Genomic DNA, 22,076 nt, shown 5'->3' with positions numbered 1-22,076 from the left:
CTATCACAAAGAGCGGGTTGATATTAAAAAAAATGGGAAAATTGCCCAAAGGAAGAGAGTCCATAAATTATGACAAGTAAATAGGCAATTAGGAGAAAAGATAAAACTTGAAGAGAGCCTTGCCAATGATGCTTAAGCTGTTAGTGACAAGTTCTTCAAATGCATAAGAACTGGGAAGCCAGACGTGGGATCGGTGGAACCCCTTGCTGGCCAAAGGTGCTCTCAGTGCTTCATATCCAAGAACCTCACTGTATTTGCACATGTCTTTGCTGCTGGGGAGATTCCTACACCCAATGATTTTTTTTTTTTCACAGCAGGAAGGTCACAGGACCCAGATGAGGTTTGACTAAGCAGGTAAATGGAGAAGTTCCTAGGACTAGATGGCATCTAGCCTGGACTACTGAAGGATCTCCAAGGTGAAGTTACTGCTCTTTGACCTGTGTGACACATTGTACCTGCTGTGGCAGCAGACTGGTGTGTCTCCCTGGTAATTCCTACCTATGACATGGGGCTGGAGAGGATCAAGGGATGTACAGTGAGTCTGATTAAAGTTACTGCTCTTTGACCTGTGTGACACGTTGTACCTGCTGTGGCAGCAGACTGGTCTCCCTGGTAATTCCTACCTGTGACATGGGGCTGGAGAGGATCAAGGGATGTACAGTGAGTCTGATTTCCACCCTTAGCCAGTTAGTGTTGGAAAAAAGGTCACTAAAAGTATGGATGAACAAAGCTGGTTGGAAAAATCTCTGTCACTGCAGTGAGATCCTGTCTTGCTGCTCTGCTTGAGCTGTATGTCCATCAAAGAACATGGACAAAGTTCTAGTTGGCACACTGTAGCTTGGATCTTTCACATTCAGAATGCCAACGTAGATGGGCCACTGCTCTAACCCAGCAGGCTGTCTCTTGTGCTCTCAGTCACATGATTTAAACCCACGCAAATCTTTGCAAACAGAATGAATTCTATGATGCAGGGCACTGTGCAAAGTGAAGAGCCACTGTGGGCTGCTGCTGTGGCACAGCAGTCTTTCTCCTCTTGGAGTCTACCTGCTCGTTATACAGATAAATGTTTATTCTTCCTTTCTCCAATTTTGTCTGATCCCTGAGAACTTGCATCTAGTTTCCCCAGACTGACAAATCACCAATGTAATTTATTTGCTGTTAAGAATTGGCAGAGATGTCCCAGCAAAAATGAACTTACAGAATCCTTTAGAGCAGCATGTGTTGTTAATGGGGGTTTAATTACCCAGGCATTTGCTGAAAACAAACATGACAGGACACAGATGGTTTGTCCAATTTTTGGTTTACTGGTGGAGAGTTGTGATACTAGGTGGTAAAAGGAACTGGGAAGAAAAGTACTTAAACACATTTCTTACTAGAAGGAAGAGTTGAAAAGGTTATGCTAGAGAGCAATTAATATGATGGTGATCATGAAATGATACAGTCTCTGATCCTCTGGATGAGAAGAGGTGACAGAACAGTCAGGGTCCTGGACAAGAAGAAAATTACAAGTGTGATACTGATAATTAAAAAGGGGGAAGCAGGTGAGTCATTTTAAACCTGTCACTTCAGTTCTCCGATAAATTCTGAAACAAGTAATTATGTGATATTTTGTAGGCACCCTTCAGATAGCAAAATAAAGATTACCATTATGAATTTGTCAAGAACAAAGTGTTAAACCAGTGTGGGGTTTGTTTCGTTGTTAGTTTTTTTTTTTCCTTAAAATAGCAATGCATTGGTAGGTAAGATAGAATCAGCAGGAGCTGGCATTTGACACTCATTCACATGTCCTTATAAGTAAACTACATAAAATGGTAAAAATTAAATTGTTGAGGTGTAGAATCAAAATGTACCCATTTTCTCAGGTGATGTTAAAGGTTTGTAGTCAAAATGGTAGGATGGATCAAGTGGGGATTTGGGTCGTATATATTGGGCTTTTCCTTCTTTTAGGATCCCAAAGCATTTTGATAACTTGAAGGAATTTCTGGGAAATACAGTGAGACAGTTCAATAGGAACAAGTTCAAGGTACTACAAGTTGGTAGTCAAAAAATAGAAGCAGTCTGATGATTCAAATAAGACACAGGAAAATCTTTCCAAAAACAAAGCACTAGAATAAATTCCAGAGTGGCAGTGTTGGTGATGCCTTGTCACTACAAGTGGTTCAGGCAGGTGAGCCAAATCTGTCCTGGAAAAGATAGCGGTACAAGGTGATTCTGCTGTGAGACAAAATTATTCTGAGACTTCATTTTCTTCCCATCTGATGTTGTTCTGACTTCTTAATTTTTAAATTAAAAACCTTTTCTGAACTGCATTCCCTTCCCCTCTGCTCTATTTTGTGTTCTTTGATGTGATATGTTCTTTGAATAGTGCCGCTGATACTTTTCTGCTCATCTGTTTTACCCAATTCAAAATCATTGAAATTGTTTGCATGACACTTTTTATTCCTAGTCTGCAGTAACAACCTGATACTTGACACAATAATCACTGAAGAGCATTATTGCTTCAGTGCTCAATGAAAATCTCAGCAAATACTGAAGGAATTAGAAATACCTTCCTGTGTTTGCTTTCTGAGTACCCTTTGGCTTATTTTTTATTAAATCCTTTAAATATTTTATTCTTTGTCTCTTCTACCTCCACCTGTTGTATTCTGTTCTCCAAAGCCAGTAAGTTTATTAGGAAGGCATTTCTTGTTCCCTGTGCTTGCACACTCCGGTTCCCTCTTTAAGCACACGCCTTTCCTTGGAGTTGTCTGGGCTAAGAAAAGGAAGATGTAATGTAATTACTTAGGGAATTTGGAGAGAGCTTTATATTGTTGGTAACTGAGACTAACTTGGGTGTTTGTTGTATGTCTGTCTGTCTGAGCAGAAGGACTTAGAGATAAAAGGCTGCTGGTTGGTCTCCTGTGTGTGTTGTTTTACTCCCAAGGCAATTTTTAACCTTTGCTGGCAAGCGTGTGCCCACCCATTCTTTCTGTCTCTCTTGTTAGGAGAAGACAGAGCAGTGAGCCAACATGTTTCTGTCTTCTGTTGGGAAGTATTAAATTTCCACAAGGCTTCATGTTGTGAGATAGTACGGTGAAGCATTTATTTCTGTCACCATAAGATGGAAGACTTGTGTGGAAAAATTGCTACAATGTTTAGCCATTTAGTTCTGCTTCTGAAAAAACCCCACCTTTTATTCTGTAAGATACAGGGAACCTGTGTTGAAGCCACCTGTTTTAAGCAGACACTCAAAAAGCCATAGGAGGGTGTCTCAAAACTCAGATGGGGTGATTCCAAATAAAAGCTGAAAGAGGAATTGGGCTTCCATGAGCAGGAAGCACAGGCAATCTGTATCCTGCAGCAGAAAGAAAACCATATCTGTGCCTCAGCCACCCCAGATATGTGTCTGTTTGAGTTGTGATGTGTGTTGCAGAGTGTGGATGAGAAGATCTGAGGTGCTGGTCACCTCAGCAGCCTTTGCAGCCTTGGGAATTGCAGGCTGCAGCTGCCCCTCTGTGCTGATGTAGGCTATAGAAGATAAAACAAGCTTGCAGAAAGGCAAATGAAAAGATGACAGTCTTCAAATATTTGCTTTTCCCTTCTGTCAGGGTTTCTCACTTCTGGAAGTGAATGGGATATCCCTATGAGATTTGCCTTGTTTGCAGGAGGAAGGATGGTTGTGCTCTTTGCAGCATCCTGCACAAGGGCAGCAGCTCAGAGGAAGACAAGAAGAGAGCTGGCATAGAATAATCAGAAAAAAAATTTGAACTGTTGAAGGCCATGAAAAATCTTTTCTCTGTCCAGCTGGCATAGAATAATCAGAAAATTTTTTTTTTAACTGTTGAAGGCCATGAAAAATCTTTTCTCTGTCCTGCATGTTAAATTCACCAGTAAATCCCTCTGGGGCCATTGCAGGCAGCCTCTGCTCTTGGGGTTGGAGTGGCTGGTCAGAGTGGCCACCATTGTCCTGGTGGAGCAGCTTTTCATGAAGGGGCTGGGGAAAGTTTTGATTCTCTGTTCTGTCTGTTTGTTGCTACACTGAAGGCAGGCCCACATAAGATTCAGACTTTGACTAGAGACGGGGCTCTGCTGTAGATGTGGGGGTGCCTCTGTTTGGTCTTCACATTGCAGTGGCAATGTTCATTGGGGTGAACCTGCTCAGCAGGCACTGCTGTTTTTGGAGTAAGTCTTAACATTGGTGCCTTACTTATTGCTAGGTTTGATCAATTATTTCAGTAATCAGGGGGGAATCAGTGCTTATCTATTAAGATTCCTCTGTAAATCAAAGAGTGACAGACAGATAATAGACCTTGATGGGTAGTGACCTTTCGTTTCCTTAATAAATGCAAATCAATCATATTCCTTATCCAAAAGCAAGCTAAACAGCTGCCAAAGGAAAGGACTGGCGTCCTTGCACACCAAAGTGTGCCAAAACCAGTTTGTACAGAGAGCGCAAGCACCCAGGTTGCTCCTGGTGGGGCCAAGGTGGAGTATGTTGATTACCAGAAAGATGGCAATACAGAAGCCAAATTGGTGTGAACTCCTGTGGAGAGTGAGAGAATTTTGATCACTTGTTTTCCATGAATCAGCTCTTCTGACTGTTTCTGTCTTGGAGGGCTGGGGGGGAGGATGACAGTCAGAGGCAGCAGAAATTAAATTACAGCAACTTGGGATAGCTAAGTAGCATTTGACGTGAATTCTGAGGTTGAGATTCTTATAAAGATCACAGCTGGCATCAAAATGTCTGAGCTTGGGGAAATGAAAATTATTTGTGTTGCTTAGCTCTTTGTGACAGGGAATTTAGTTCCTTACATTCTAAAAATATGCAAGACCTCCCCTCAGTTTGAACAGCCGCATTTCAACATAAAATATTTCCTTCTACACAACCTTATTTCTCAATGGAAGGGTCTTCTTCTGTAGATGCTATTTTAAATTTACTGTAAAACAGACATGTCAAAGCATTTCCCTCTCTAACATTCTTTATTAGATATGATTTATATTGACTTGAGAAACAGTTCTGTCAGCTTGAAAATACCCCAGGTCATTAGTGTGTTACAACAAGATGCTCATTCAATGATTTCAGACAAGCGTCTCCATTCTGGGGTTTTCCTTTGATTAGCACCCATTACAGTGCTTCTGTGAATGAATTCTTTTTGTCCTCAAGAATCTCATGCTGTTCAGACAGTGCTGTAGGAAAGAAATGGACCTCTTCTTTCAGTGTGTGCATTGAAATATACAACGGTGTTTTACAGCATGCCTTAGAAAAAGCAAGAAGTCAGGGACTTTGTGAATTGCATTCGTAAAACCACTGGACTGGCACTTTGTGATGCTCTCTTCTGCGTGACCCATTACAATTCCAGGCAATAATCCCTCCTGCTGACAATGTCATTCTGTGTGATTTAACCAGACCTGCTCCCATGCAAGGCTTGCCTCTGCCTATGTGAGAAGGGAACCAGGTGCAAGTGTTTGGATTTCAATACAGGGAGAGCAAGGGGCTGGTGCAGGATATGGGACTCAGCCCATTCTGTGAAAGTGGAGAGCCTCAAGCCACTGCTGGGATCCAAGAGGGATGGGGAGAAAGGTGTGTTGTGTGTGTGTATGCACGAAACAAGGACAGACAGTGATTTTGCAGGACTGCTACACATCCAGAGCTTTCTGCATGTTGACCTTGGGATGCACTGAAGGCTTCCACTTCAGAAGAGATGGCACAGCCAAATACAGGAACAAGTTACACATTCTCTACCTATTTCATCACATTCAGACACATGAATGGGTGAGGTGTGCTCAAACTTCTGCAGCAACTTCTGCCAGCTTAGTCCACAAGATATGATTTTCTATCGCCTTGTTAGGAATCTTTTCCTTTTTAAAGGAAACCTTTAAAACCTTTTAAACCTGTTAAACCTTTTCCTCTTTAAGCTCCTGTATCTCACTTCTTTCTGTATTAAACGTGGTGCTGCATTTTCTAACCATGTTAGAAAATGTTCAGTGTGCTGTTCAGTGCTTTTTTATTACAAGAACACTGCTTTAGGCTTTAATATCTGCACTGAAGTAATGTGAGCTATATATTGAGTCAATGACTGCTAAATAAATGAGGCTGTAGTTCCCTCCACAGTAAGTGTGAGTTATTCCAGATTTTGCAAGACCATCTGTATTCCAGACTTCTAGTTGAACTTAGTACAGAATATGTTTGATAGACAATAATGTTATTAGATAAATTAAGTGTTAGCAATTGGCTGTCAGCTTAATTATGGTGGCTGGCTGCTTCTAAAAAACCAGTGAGTTGTTTGGGATGGAAATGTCTGTGTGATAACCTTCTCCATCTTCTTGCAGATCTTGAGGCTGGTACAGCAAGGCTGCGAAATGCCTGCAGCAAAACCCTGCTCAGATGCCTCATTTATAGGTCCCTATTAGCATTTTCTGTTTTGACACATGAAACAACCATTGACTGAATCATAGGATGACCTCCACAGCTATTGAGCCACAGCTCTCTGACAGGGCACTTGGAGATTCTCTGTTATTCACTTGGCTTGGCTGTTAGATTTTTGTTTTCCTTTTATCAGCCAATTCGTGTCAGAACCCCTGTCTGTTAACATGAGGCTGAAATGGTCAGGAAGCAAGATGTGCATGAAGCATCCTGGAGATGTCTCATGCTCTCTGTTGATGCTTGAAAAACACATCCATTCAAAAGTGAGCATGGGGCTCTTTTCATGGACCTGTGCCCTGGGATTCACTTTCTCCTGCATTAACTTGTAACCCAGTCAAAACCTGTCTGCTTTTGCAGTCTTTTTCCTTGCTTGCTTCAAGGACCTGAGATGGAGATTAGCTTTCTGGTAGGAATAACTAGACTCTGCAGTGAGAGCCATCACCAGCAGTGGGTTTTGCGATAAATAGGACTCATAGTAGAAACGTATTATACAAGTGTCTTATATTCTAAAGCAATTATTATATCTTGCTTTTAAATGATACTTGCATTACTTCATCTGTTGCATTTCAGGACTAGGGCTAAGGCAATATCCAAGAGCCACAAAACCTGACTGTAACAGGGTGCTGCACCCTGGGAAGTGGGAATGAAACTGAAGGCTCCTTCAGGCAAAGTTCCACCGAGTGTGTTCAGGAAGTGACCTTGTGCCAGCTTCTTGACTGGCTATGCAGCTACATGACCAGGCCTTTTCCCCTGCTAAATTCTCCTGACAAACTTCTATTCAATGGCAGTGAGCTATGCTGTCTCTCCCAAACAGTGCTGAATGAAACATCTCCGTCTCCTCTTCATCTCGTTTGCCCATTTATGTGAAAATATCGCGTTACTCTGGGACTGGATTTCTCCCTCCTTCGCTAATGTTAGTTACCATGGGGACTGCTAATAGGAGAAAAAAATCAGTGATTTACCCAAGTAAAAGAAGAAAACACTTCTATATTATGTTCATGTTTTGCACTGAATATCTAGGTTCCTGAAGGATGGATATATTAGTAAGGACTATTGTGTGAACCACCTGTAAATGCTAAGTAAGGGCAGTGTTGTTCATGCCTTCAATAATCTGGCATCATAAAAGAGTGTTCTGGTACTTTTTCTTCCATGTACTCTGTGCCATATAATAGAGGGATTTCTCTATGAAATCGTATTTTTCCTCATTTCAAAATACTCATAAAATGCATATATATCAGTTAGCTGTGACTGGCATTTTTAGGATAAAAAATTCGACAAAGTTTCAAAGAGAAAGAATGCTCAGATCTTAACCAATGACTTGATTTGACCTGAGGTGAGGCAAAAGGCAGATTCTCAATGAGTCTTTTGAATGTGGTGACAAGTGCTTTTATGTGTACACTGCTTGCTGAATGGCACCAGGCAACTGCTCAGAAATCTGAAAATGCCGGGTTTTTTTTAAGTAGATGTTATAGATGACTGAAAAAAAATTTCGAATGTAATTTCCACTTTTCATTACTGCATGAGATTTTCCTCCTTGCTGGTGTCTTTCCTATAAAGGACAAATTAAACAAAGAGAAGAAATGGCTAGGAAAAATTTCAGAACAGCCCAGCACCAAAGATCTGAGATCTGTCTGGGGCTGCTGGTAGCTCTGTTCAAGAATGTGGCTTCCAGGTAGCCAGTGGCTGGGTCATCCTGTGTGATGTGATGAAGAGGAATGGATGCAGCCCTGCAGCTTGTCTCTGCATACCTGTGCCACACTGCCACGAGGTAAGGTGAGGTCCATCCTCTGTCTTTGGTGCCGAGCTTGTTCAGGCATTGATTTACGGTAAAATACAGGTTTGGTGAATGCTGAGAGAGTTGAGCAGGAAAAGGGAGCATGTTGAAGTATTCCAGTTCAACCTTCAGCTTGCCCTTGGGATGAGTTAGATGTGGTTTTCTGGTCTAGATTCAGCAAATGGTAATTACAGAGTTAAAAAATCCTCATGTTGGTCTTCCCCCCCAAAAAATAAACCAAAGTGCATATACCCACATGCAGAAAAAAGGGTGCAGTGGAGGAATTTGTATGAAAAGCTTTTTTTCCTTTAATGCCTATTAAATACCTATATCTAAACATCTGATTTAGAATTCTGTTCTTCTTCTGTTCATACATACATACATTTTCTGCTTTGAAAAGCAGAAAATGTATGTATGTATGCTTTACCTGCTCAGCCCTGTTTCAGCTCTGTAAAAATCTCTTCCAGCTGACCTTTCCCAAGCTGGCATTTACGTTTTGAGGGATTGTCCTTGAATCTCTCACCCTTATCCTGCCTCCTTCTGTCACTAACATCACAGTGAGTTGGCTAAGTCAGCATGGAGTGCTTTTCCCCCCTCAAACTACTGCAGAAGTAAAAGTTGGAAGCTGTGCATAATGCTGTCACCCAGATTGAAATGAGTGAAGACAAGACCCCACATCCCAGACTGTGTGGGAAACAATGAGTGGTGCAGGGCAGGGTTTCCAGGTGGAAACCCCTGTTCTTGCCCTGCCTGCTTTTTCAGGGGTCTTGCATGTGGGGCTGCAGCGTTGCTGCTGTGGAGTGTTCACTGATGCAGGATGAGGTGCACTCCTCAGCTGTTCTGTGGGGTTCCACCTAAAGCCTCTCACATCCCCTTGCCCAATCCTTCACTGAATGCTTCCAACTCGAGTTCAGCCCAGGGAACCTTCACATCCAAACAAAGTCATCCCAAGCCCTAAAATATTTCATTTGCCCCTTTTTATATCAGGAAGAGAAAATATGCCCTTGTGTGGGGTTTTTCCAGTGTGCGTGGCAATGGAATGTATCCTGAGCCAAGAGCACTTTTACAACCCCAGCTCTGCCCGGTGTAGCTGGTTTGAATGGCTGCTTCCAAAGAACTATAAGAAATGTTTACAGGTTTTTTGTCTTTTTTTTTTCCTAATTACATCTGCTGTAGAGAACCTTCCCATTGCCAGCCTCTGTTATTGATATAATTTGAATGGCTGCTTCCAAAGAACTATGAGAAATGTTTATGGGGTTTTTTGTCTTTTTTTTTTTTTTCCGAATTACATCTGCTGTAGAGAACCTTCCCATTGCCAGCCTCTGTTATTGATATAAAGCTCTGTGAAGGTTTTTTAAATGTTGTACAGTGTTTCACTTTTTATATAGTAAGAATTAATTCTGATTGAATACTTTGCTTCACTGAACTGCAGATAAGATGAATGGGGAGCTGCTGGCTAAGAAAAGGCTCTCACAATGTGTTTTAGACCTCTGTGTCCCTGAGCACTTGATCTATTGATGGGTTTTGTAATGCTGTTATCCTGCTGATCTAGTTGCAGGATTTTACCTCATGCTGCAGAGCATCTGCAGAAGAAAAAGGGGAGGAAGAAGTAGTGGTGACCCAGTTATTGGCACGTGTGTGCACATGGAATGTCCTGGATGCCCTACAAGTCATTTCTGGTGGACAAGTTTTTTTGTGCCAGGGTTGGTCTCAGAGTTTATTACTCCTGCTGATGTTCTTGAGGAAAAGAGGAGCAGGACAGAGTGGATGGTATGCTCTGTGTAATTTATTTTTTTAAATATCTAGGGTTGTGGCCCTCATACTACCTCGTAGAAGGTGAAACTGGGGTTTTAGAGCTGCTTTAGGAATGTCCTCAGATGTGTCTCTTCAGGCTTAATGCCCTTTGGTGTGAGCTGTGCAGAGTGAGGGAGAGAATTAGTATTAACAATACTCTTAAAAAAAAAAAAGTGGTGGCTAACCCTCAAAATCCCAATTCTGAAATTGCATTTATCTTCTTCCAAATGCTTTCTCAAACCATAAGCTTAATATTCACTTGGAGGGAAACCAGAGATATTTTTAACTGGAAGAGACCAGGCTGCAGGGAAGGGGTGTTTAGCCCAGGACCGTGAGCATTTAGTGCTGCTTCTTGGCTCCAGCCTCCCTGAAGGAAATGAAAGGCAACTTATTTGCTTTGTCCTTGTACCATTGCAGCACCACAGTGCCAGTGACAGCCTCATTACCTCCTGGAGTACTCCCAACTTAAGTGTTTCTTTAAAACAGATACCCACAGGGCCAGATTCCAGGTAGTGTACCCCTTCTTATTGGATATACACCCATATGGATAATTTACATTTCAGGCACTCTCATTATACATTATTCTTGACTAAGCAACTGATGGAAAATCCAAAATATTAATTATGAGCATGATATCCAAAATCTGTACAAATAATGACTATTTTGGTCTTATGGGAAATCTGTTCTCATGTCATAGGCAGGGGCTATACTGATTTGGACCCACCACTGTGCAGTGTGTAGAAAATTACACGACTGGCACAGAGCAAGGTCCTGTTCAGGTTCATAGCAATTGCCATTTATATCAGTGATGACAAAGTCACAAGGCTGAGGCATATCTTTCAGTGTCTGATAAAATGATTGTTATTTTTTCTGTCAGATATGAAGTGCAGTTGATACCTACCTCGATGCCTTCCACATGTTTTCATAGCTGGCATGTAAATACACATATATCAATCCTTCCTGGTAACTGGCTGGCTGCCAAAGTAGCTGAATGCAGTCACAACCCTGTTTGAATCTGGACACACATCTTGCAGCCTCTGAGATGCTAAATAAGTCATGAGCTGTTACAAGAGTCAAACTAGTATTTATCCACTCTCTTGTAAACAGTTCTTGGAGTTCTTCAGAACTTCCCGGCACTCTGCTTGTGGGTTTCCTGTAGGGGTTCTTGCAGGGGGCAGAAGATCTCTACTCAGTAATTCTGAGGTGGTGCTGTGAGAGACAAATAACTTCACTAATGTTTTAGAGCACAAGCACTGCACTGGTTGCAAAGCTGCACAGAATTGATTTTTTGGGGTTTTTTTTTTGGTTTAGTTTCTGTTTTTATAATTGGCTCAATAAATTGATGCTATCTGGTGTTAAGATAGATGGCCAGTGAGAGACCTATCAGGAACCTCTGGCTTGCCTGGGCTTCCCTTCAGCAGCAGTGGCCTGAGACACACAGGTTTGGTGAGTCAGGACATCAGGGGAGTTATACAAACTTGCCTGGCTGATCTGTGTGCTCTTTAGACACAATTAATTTCAACTAAAATCAGAGGATGAAGATCACTGGGATAAGTCTCTGCCACAGGCATGACCTTCACATGTAGTAGCTGCCCTTGTTCCAGAGAATACAGCACAAAACCAGATGTGTTTGAGTAAGTTTCAAAGTTGATGCTTGCCAATGTAGATGGTTCTTTGTGATCTAGACACCAGCCTTTGAAATTAAAAGGAGAGCTGAATGAACTTTTCTTGTAAATGGGGTGTTTTTACCTCCCTTCCATAGGGCTTCCCTAGTTTCTAATTTAAACGTGTATTAAGCCAGAGCAAGAAAAATTCACTTTTCTTTGTGGCTATTTATTGTGATTATCTGTTTTCAAACAACTTGAAATAGATGAAAATTACTGAGACTGCAATAAAGGCATTTTGCTCTTTTGTGAAATTTCATGGAATTTGGCCTGTGGGTTTAAGAAACCCATAACACACACACACACGGATTGCACTGGCTGTATTTCCACACACAAAAAAAAAATTCGGCTAAGAAGGTCAAGCTGTGTTTAGCCCCAAAGTCAAATATCACACATTTGAAAATGTGCCTCTGTTCTTGGTTTACTTCTAAAGAAAAAAATATTATTTGTTTCTAACAATTCCTAGCACTGCAGTGTTTCCCTGTGTTATTTAAGATTTTCTGCAATTAGAAGAAAATGAATAATGCAAAAATGGATTTGCAAATTAATAGGTTGAATTTATGGTGCTAAAAAATGAGGCTGCATTATGAATTATTAATGTATACCTGAATGAGCACTATCTTTTCTTATAACATTTGTGAGGTCCATAAGATCGAGTCTCTTTCCTCACCAAAATAGTCTTATTTGGTAGCCAAAAATAACAGCTTCAAAATCACACAAGAATGACAAAAAAATCCCAGAAGAAATAGGTTTTATGAGTCATATTCATTAAATATGTAGAAACCCAATGATCTGTTTTAAATACAGACTAACTTTGAAAGAAAAAAATAGTCTAAATATTATACAAATCAATGTGGATGTTAGTCTTTGTAGAAAGGAAAGGTTGTTAGAGGGTGGCATGAATTATTTGTACAGAAACTTGCATTAGAAGATGTTTAAAAAGGCTCAGCATATTTTATAAAAGGGCAGAAAGCCTATTCCAGCACAACTAGCTGAATGAAATTCAGCTTGGGGATTCAAGTGCCCTGAGGACATCTACTCAGTACTCAGCTTCTGCAGCTCTTCACATTGCTGCCTTTGCCCAAAGGCTCTAGGAGCACAGGAAGATCTGACAGAGGTGACTTACTGACTCCTGACTTCTATCCTTCTGATCTGAAAGAGAAAATATTCAGCACCTCAAGAATGGGACACATGAATGTTGATGTTCTGACAGACCATCATTATGTTTGCATTTAGCAGGAACATCCTGTTAATTAGACATGAGGAAATCCAGAAGTCCTTACCTGAGGCACTCCCCTCTGGTTAGGGCTCTCTTTCAGGGCTCTGCACCCGAGTGACATGGTGATACTGCCTCTGTGAACCCTTGGAGGAGGCAAAATCCTGGACCCTTCTCCTGGTCTTTTTTGCATGTGTGTGGAAGATTCTTGAGTTTGTTTGTAAAGATAAAAGTGGGCTCAAACCCTCATGTTTTTCAAATCACCATTTAGGTTTCTCCTCTTTAAAGACAGATCACTTTCACAGCCCTTTGGGTACCTGTGCAGATGCTGGGCTTGTTCAAACCAGCTTCCTGAGAAGTGAAAATCCCAAATATACTATGAGTTTTCTTTGCAGTAAGGGTCTCCAGCTTCTCTTCCTCTGTAATCCCTTCCTTTGGGGCAAAGTGACTCGATACTGCTAGTGATAATGAGCAGACCATTTTGACTGATGAGCACTTCACACTGATTCTGTGATGCTGGGGTAAAGAGCACAGAAAATTCCCAGAGTGCAGCCTAAAAATGTGCTTCACTGAATCTCTTTCTTCACACTGATAAAAGGAAGGGGAAAAATGGGTGTGAGGTTAAATACTGTTCTACTTTCAGGTTTTGGCTTTAAGATCCATCCTTTTCATGAACAAATATCACTCTGTTTAAGCAGTTATCTATGCAGTTAGAGCACACCAGGCTTTTGTCTGTGCTGGGGTCCCAGTTTGCCAGGTGCTGGGCAGGGAGTGCCAAATCATTTAGAGTGTAGTGAAGCCAAGACACTATGAATGGACAGAGCAAACTGCTGAAAAGAAAGGAGAAACGTGAATGGAAAAAGTAGCTGTGGGAACAGATGTACATTTGCAGGCCAGAAGGAAATGTAATTAAGAGGCTTTGAATGATTTGTACTACTTGCATGCAAACATCACCTCTTTAACTTGCTTTTCTCGCTTTCTCCCTAGATCTCATCTGATGTGGCACATCAGATGGACACTCAAGTAGAATTTTGTGTAAAAGGAATTAGAGGAAAATAAATATTCTATTTATTACATCTGGAGATTCTTTATATCTGTTTTTGCAAACACCATTAACAGGAGGTTTTCCAAGTGGGGAGAATTTGATGACAAGATAGTGCTCTGTCAACATCATAGGATTTGAAGAGCAGCTGCTGGTTGTATTTGAATCTAGAAGTGGGGGAGAGGAGCAGTGCTATCTCTGGACTGCTGAGAAAAGCAATCATTCTCTAAATCACTCTTTTTCTAAAATGTAGTGGTTTTGCACTAGTGAAACTAACTCTGAAACATCTCGGTGCCTTTTTCCCTGTTTATAATACTAATCCATCTCTAAGACACTGGCTGTGGCTTCCTTTTCTCTCTCTCATGGTGTTTGTCAGTGCTTTTACAGCCTTTGGCAGCTTCCCAGGCAGAGCAGGTTCCCTGCCAACAGAGTCCCCTCATGGCAGCTCGTCGTATAAAGGGCTGACTGCTTTGATGGATGATAATCTCGGTGCCTTTTTCCCTGTTTATAATACTAATCCATCTCTAAGACACTGGCTGTGGCTTCCTTTTCTGAGTAAGGTGGTGTTTGTCAGTGCTTTTACAGCCTTTGGCAGCTTCCCAGGCAGAGCAGGTTCCCTGCCAACAGAGTCCCCTCATGGCAGCTCGTCGTATAAAGGGCTGACTGCTTTGATGGATGATAAGGCTAAAGAGAATGAAGGAACAAGGGAATTTTTCTGATTTTTAAGGAAAAAGTCCCTCTCTCGTCTGAAAGACACTTTGTAAATAGAGTCAGTCCAAACCTTGCAAGCTTTTATCAAAGGGGAGCCCATCAGGGTAAAAGCTGTTCCTGTGGTGCTATATGTGTGACACTGGGTGTGGGAGGTGGAAACATTAAGGCAGAAAAGGTTGGGAAATTAAAAACAGAGCAAATTAGAGTTTTAGACTATGAGAGAAAAGCACAGTGAGTAAGGGAAGAATAATCAGTGAAGGGAGTAAAGCTGGAACAAAGAAGTTGGAAAGCAGAAATAGAAACAAAAATTGTCTGTAAGCAGAGGAGAAGCTGAAGAGAAGTGCTGGAGGAAAATAAGGTTGATATACATGCATCCATGTATGCACACTTGGTAAAGGAACAAGGAAGAGCTGAAGCCAGGATGAAAAATAAATCATTAGAAAAGAAAAAAAAAATTTTTTTGCTCACTTCCCTTCTCATCGGTCCAGCTGGTACCTCTCAACATTGAATCTAATATTGATGTTGAGTTCTGCTGGTATCTGGTTGAGCCTCAAAGGCCTTGACAATAATCATCTTCTGGAGATTTGCCTCAGTGCTCATAATTATTGCAGACACAGAAGGAAATACATGTTTTGAATCAGTCCAGTGTTTCCTTCATTTTGTGTGTCCTGGCTGGACTCTGATGTTGGCAACTACTCCAGCTTTGCCCACCTTATGTTATCTTACCTTAATTTTGTTTATCGTCTTGTCAGCTATTCATATCTCAAGAACTTTTAGTGCAATGTGAACCTCTCCTGTAGATTATGTTTCACATCCTCTGGCTGTACAGAAACATAAAATGACCTGTTCCCTCAGTGTCTGTATGATATTTCCACAGCATCAATGTCACTTCAATTCCTTGCTCATTCCAAGAAAACCCCTATATGAGTGTGATTACTCAGGAACATGTAAATTGTAACTTATGGGAGAGACCTGTACAGATCTCTTGGCAGGAGCAAACCCACCCTACATATGCCTGTATGCTTGGGTAAAGCTCTCTTGGGTCTCAGTCCAGACTGGCTCATTACAAACCCTGCATTTACAGTTGCCTTTTCCAGAGGTGATGTCCAGCATATTAATGGTTACTTTGTTAAGACTTTTTTCTCTCTCACTTTTTTTTGGTTGGTTTTTTTTTGTTTCCCCCAGCTGAGGAGGTCTGCAGGACTGTCATTAATTTAAGGTAACTCTTAAATGCCTAGAAATAGGGTTATTCTGCCTTTTGAACACCTTTCTTATCTTTGCCTTTAGCTCTTGGGGTGTTCCTGTCCCATTCGCATTTACTGCGATAGCACAGACAAGCGCTCCCTGAAAATGATGCATCAAGTCTTCTCTGTTTCACAGTAAATTTTCTGGATTTCTGGGATACCACAGGTTGTGCTCTCTGTTTCCACAGCGAGTGAGTGGGGCTGCCTATCTTCCTGCTGCAGGCTCCGCTGCCTGCCTGCAGCCAGCAGGAATGGCCGCGGGCCCGGCTCCGCTGGAGATGCCTGCAGCACAAGAAGGGAGCAATTGCAGTAGAGAGGGATTGAACTGGGTTGAAGCAAGCTGTACCTTTAAAGCACAGTGATGTTCTGAGTACTTGTGGTGAATCTGGAAAAAGGTCCTATTTTTGTTGGGTTTTTTCCCCCTCTTGGTTACTGGTTGCTCATACTGTTACAGTGATTAGATAATGTAATTATACCTCAGCCTGGTTGGACTCTTGTTACCCCCTACCTTGAAGGCTCTGTCCCTGCCTCTGTCTTTGATCTAGCCTAATTTACAAACCAGTTTCCTTAGAATACAGGCAGAACTTTTGAGGTTTAAGTGGCAGTTGTCTGCTTAGTCACAACTGAGGTTTTATGGGACATAAACACTGACCTGGACTCTGGATTTTTCAAAACCAGCCCTTGGATTCCAGTGAAGGTGGCAGGTGCTCTCCAGTTCATGTTGAAGTGTAGGCATTCCAGCCTAACCTCTGAGTTGCAAATGCATGCAGATCCTTCCCATGAGTGCCTGGGTGCTGGAAGAATCATGTCATGGGTTATGCAGGCTTCAGTGTCTGTGGGTTTGATGTGAGCGTCTAATCTGACCTCCTGTACTTCAGGCTTACTCCTAGAGGTGACCCTAAAGGTCCTGAAAATAATATAAATGGGTTTAAAAAATATGAATGTAAGAGTGAAATAAATGAGTTTAGAAAATTCTAAGAGTAAAAGTGAATCCACACAGGCATTCTGCCTATGCTTATTTTGTGAATCTTTGCTTCCTCTATCAATCAAAAAGAAATTAAACTTACTGGCTTAATACTTGGTTAAACATTACACAGTCCATTGGCTCCAGATAAATGTGTCCCCAATTACTTGGGACTTCTACTAATAGAACTTGAGCTAAGTAGTAATCATTAGAGTAAATCAAATACCCCAGTAAAGTGGCTTCAGCTGAAGTTAGAAGCAGTGCAATCATGGCCCTCAGGGCATGTGGCTTGATGGCTTACAGCCTTGCATGTATGTTTCTATAAGTGCCATTTTCTAAATGAAAAATGTCTTCTTTCTTATTTTCTTTTTTTTTTTTTTCCTGTGGATCCTTTCAATTCATAACAAAGGATCTCAAGTACTTTTTGAAGCCTCCTTGAGGGAATTCTATTTTTACTGGGGTTTCAAAAAGGGAAATAAATGGAAAAACAGGGAGAATTACAGTGTTTCATCTTCCTCACCAAAACCTCACCTTGTTTGAACTCAGCAGTTAGAGTATAGTCAAACATCACGGAAGCAGAAAGTGTTCAAGTTTGTGGAATAATAGGCTTTAAAAATTCACAGAGTGCTAAATATTGGATGAATAGCTGAATGAAAATTCCAGACCTAGAAAGTGGAAAGATTAGTCAAACTTCCCGAAGGAAATGTAGCTTGGGCAGCTACTCTGTCTTTCTAAGCTGCCTATCCCTCCTCCCCCAGGTGTATTTTTTGAACCCAGCAGTCACTTGAGCAGATCTGATGGAAGCATGGGGTTTCAAAAGACTTGGAGCTGTTCCAAGTTCTGTCAGGGTGGTTAGAATGGAGGAACAAAGAGGCTCTGCAGGAGGAACTTCTACATGGGGCTCAAACACCTTGCAGGAGGTGCTGCCTCAGTTTGGCAGCCAGCAGGGAGCAGGACAAGGTGGGGGATGTGCAGAGAGCCAGAGGGGTTTGGGGTGGCTCCAGGGGGCCACTGTGGTGGGGGACCACAGGCTGGAGATGATGTGCTGAGATCAGGAGGGTGCATGGGGTGCAGAGCATCATTCACCAGGAAACCAGCTTCGTTAATCTTGTTGGGAACGGAACAACTTGTCGGTGCTGTGTGAAGGAAGGGAGAGAAGGAATGAATCTCTGTGCATTTATATCAACAATTTTCACTCAAGAATTCAAAACATTACTGCAGCCCCTTCCCCGATCCTGCTAATAAAGTAAACAAAACATTACTGCAGCCCTCCTCAGCCCCTTCCCCGATCCTGCTAATAAAGTAAGGCATCAGGGAGAAAGTGGGCTGTTAGAGCAGAGCAGGCAGGAGGGGGAAGGCCCTGCTGGGACTATGCAGGAGGCACCCAGGAGGGCTGGGCACTGCAGCTCAGTGATTCTCCTCGGACACTGCTGTGCTGTGGTGGCCACTGGTCAGCTGGCCACTGTGATCTCCCTATGCCACAATCAGAACCTGTAACTACACCAGGATTTTTTTTTTAAGATCTCTTTTTTGTGGGTGTTTGTTTTTTGTTTTGTTTGTTTGGGGGTTTTGGAGTGTTTTTGCACAGGTTTGTTTGGCTTTTTTCAGGGCAAAAAGGTAGGATGCTGCTGCTGAGCAGGAACAAGATGTCTTCCAGTTACAGCTGCTCCTGCTCTGTCTGGTGATGCTCTGTTTATCTTCCTTGTGAGGATTGTGAGAAGGGAACCAAAAATATCAGGTGAGCACTGCTTTAAGGGATGACCTCTATGATACCTCTCCTTTTGCATCAGAAATGTGCAAATAGAAAGTGACAGCATTATTTTCCTTCCCCTGTTTTCTTGCTGCAGTATGCTTTCTCCCCTGCCTGGCATACTGATTTGCTCAAGAATCCAGGCAGCAATCTGGTGTTGAAAAAAACTATTAAGCACACACAGGCTTTGCTCAGCACTATATCATGACTGGACTCCTACTAGAATCTGATAGTTTTTGCCCCCAGATCTCAAAGTACTTCATGTGTAAAATAATGTCCCATTTAAACAATTTTTTTTTTTCCTTCAAGCTTTATACAAAGAGAATTTGTGAAATCTATTTCACAAATCATCTCATGGATGTCTTCCTTGTCCTCATATGTGTCACACAGCTCTGTCTCAAGCATTTTTGCCTACTTGAGACTGCATTTTGCAATGCCAGGATATTCTGGTTGCAAGACTTTCTTCACTTAAATGGAACTTTAACAGTAGCAGTAAAACTTTATGTGAGCCCTGAAATCATCAGGAGAGTAGCCTAGAAGTTGTAATTATGTTTGCACTCTTTTGTGTTGGTACTCTTATTTATGAGCCTGGGAGATGTAGCCAAGCATGCCTCTGGTATGAAATTTTAAAAAAAAATATGCAATTCAGACAGAATTTAAAAAAATATTTGGGGAAGGAGGCAAGGAAAATGGTAGATTTGATACAGAACCCCCGAAGTAAGTCAATCCGTAAAGAAAGATGTTGAAATTTCCTTATAAGAGAGAGAATTTAGTTATTTTAGAATATATATTGGTGATGCAGACCCTGACCCAGGTTTGCCCAGCCCAGAGTGCTATTTCTGGCAGTATCCATAGGTGAGGACCTATGGAAGAGTCTGAGCAAGACAGGTATGTGTGGTACTTGCTGTTCTCTCAGCCTTCACATTTTGAACTCGGAGACTTCATGGCTAGATGTGCTCCCAGGCAGTTGCCCTCTGTGAGAATATGTCCAGCCTTCCCTTGAAGCCACAAAAACTTGTACCATCTGTAGTGCCCTTTGTCAAGGAGCTCCTGCTGCCCTTTTTGCTGTTATTTTGGCTCCTTCAAGCTTCAACTGATGACCCCCTGTTGCTGGCACTGCTAGAGAAGCAGACAATCAGTCTTTTTGCAGACTTTTTTTTTGTATACCCAGAAGTCACCTCTTTCACAGACTGATGTGTCCTACCTCACTCATTTGTTCCTTGTGCAGCAGCTTTCTCTATCTTTGATCTTCTCTTCTGCCTTCCTCTGAACATTTGTCAGTTCTGCTATAAAGCTTTTGAGGGATTTTCTTGCTCAGATGTATGAGATTCCTCTGCAATTTTTCACAGATGATGCTAGTCCTTAATATCCTGAATAACTTGGTATTCTTGATAAGTTTTCTCACTTCACCCTTTTCTAAAATTTCCATAAGTACACTGAACAGCACAGACCCCTCTTGAACTGTTGCTTACTCTTCATTGAGAAAGTGTTGCTACTCTGTTTCCTAACCAGGCAAAGACCTTCCATGGATGCTTGGTTTCTTCTAATGCTTTAGAAGATGTTTTTGAAAATCAAGGCAGTCAATGTCAACCAAATTACTCTTATCTTCAGATTTGTGGATCACTTTGCAGTTCTCCAGGGAGAGCAAGAAAGATCTCATTATAAAAGCCCTGCTAACTTTTCATACTCTGGTCATCCCAAGTAGCTTGTGCTTCTCTAGTTGACCACTAATTATTTTCACTGTTACATTTCCTCCTAATTATCTTGGTTCAAAGGTCAGGTTGCTTTTCCTATGTTGCTTCTGATGATTTTTAGGAATTAGGTGCCACTTTGGCCCGCAGCTGTGACTGAATGTTCCAATGCATCCTAGAGCTGAAGAGATGGTGTCCAGGAGCTCAGCTCCCTGCTGGTGTCCTGGCCCCATCCTTGGCCAGTCCCCAGGACACATCACACTGTTCTCAAGAGAAAAACTGTGTGCTCAGAGAAAGAAAAAGTGTCAAAGCATACATAGGTAGCTAGGCTGGGTGCTCACATGGCAGGGGGGTGTTCAGTCCCTGCTGTGCCACTGCTTAATCTCTGCCTCTCTCCCTGCATGTGCTGTGGGTGTAGTGGTATTTTCCCAGCTCTCAGAGTTAGGGCTAGCTAAGTAGACTGCAGACAGCAGGAACCTTATTTACTGCTGGAATCTGTGCTGTAGTAAAGCAAAAAATACGTGGGTGAGTGTACTTACAGTACAGTGGAGCGTTGCTAACCTTGTGTGACAGAGTGAGGGCTAGCACACTACAATCTTGTGAAGAGGGAGTGGGAAAGCCCTGGCTGAGCACAGTAGGATCAACCTCTCCTCATGGAAAAGATGCTGGTTCCCCTTGTCAAAACATTGCCTTAGGCAGGACTTTGCAAACAGGACATTTTTTGTCTGATTTGACCCTTTGTGTGTGAGCTTTAGGGCCTGCTTAGGGTTGTAAACCCATACCTTCAGATGTGCTGGAAGTTCTTCATGGTCTGGAGATGAAGCTGGGGTGGCAGAAAGGGCCAGGCCTTGTGAAACAGAATGACAGAAAGGGACTGTCACAGAGGGGCACATTGGCCGTGTGTCTGCAGAGAATAGTTAAAACTGGCTGGAGTTATTCCTTATGTTGCACTACACCTCTAATTTAAATTACTGTGTGGAAATTACTTTCAGCAGGTAGTGTTTTGCAAGAAAAAAAAATATTGTTCTACTTGGTATTATGAAAGATATCTCAGGCTGAGGCACATTGAACTGTGTGCTCTCCCTGCTCCATGCATTGTGCATTAGTCCAGCCACACCTAACAGAGGCATTTGCATGAGTAATTAACTGCCATTTCCTGCAAATCAAATTACTTGGAATTAGAATTTAAAATTACTTTTCAATTACTGAACCACACTTGTTAGTGAGAGCAATGTTTTTACTGTGCCACATTTAGAAAGGGCAGAAGCTCTTAACTCTTTCAAGAGGGCAATTATTTCTGAGAAGCACAGTGTGTCCAGGGATCCCAACCTTATTTGCTTTACACTGCTAACAACCACTGGAGCTGGTGATGCTGTTCTCACAAGCGAGACAAATTAATTTGCTTCTTAAATGTTATGAGTAGAACAACATAAAATTTCCTTTATTAGCATCACGTTTCAAGGATGGTTTTATGGGCTTCAGTACAAAGTTAGTTTTTGTTTTTAAGGTATACAAGCAAAATTGTGCAGAGCCTTTTCATTACAGACTGTATAACTGTATGTGCAGATGTATATATAATTTGAAATGGTGTTCCTATTATCACTTAGAGTATCAATTTAAATTGCCAATAGGAATGTTGCACTAATATTAGAGAAAAGTATTTCCTAAAAATATTCTTTGAAAATTTACAGACCCTGAATTTCCTCATGTCTTATGTCTGATAGTGATCAGAAAAATTGTCTGTCTGCCTGAAACATAACTAAATAATAAAAGGGATTATGTAAAAATGATGAAGCTAGGACATCATATTTTAAAATTGCACT

The 22,076-nt window shown here is 41.7% G+C and overlaps 1 protein-coding gene across 1 annotated transcript in view; it reads left to right on the top strand.

Annotated features, from left to right (window-relative positions):
• Positions 1-331: 331 nt before the first annotated feature.
• The window catches only part of IYD (iodotyrosine deiodinase), a 45,663-nt gene continuing 23,918 nt past the window's right edge, over positions 332-22,076 (top strand). Inside the window, exon 1 of the mRNA XM_039707404.1 lies at positions 332-416. The gene's annotated coding sequence lies outside the window, so the exon portion shown is untranslated. The remainder of the gene's footprint in view (positions 417-22,076) is intronic.

This window comes from Passer montanus, unplaced genomic scaffold (assembly GCF_014805655.1).
Source record: "Passer montanus isolate IOZ18808 unplaced genomic scaffold, ASM1480565v1 scaffold2, whole genome shotgun sequence".
Taxonomy (NCBI): domain Eukaryota; kingdom Metazoa; phylum Chordata; class Aves; order Passeriformes; family Passeridae; genus Passer; species Passer montanus.
Note: the sequence above shows the minus strand (reverse complement) of the source record. Positions and strands in the feature narration are given on the sequence as shown.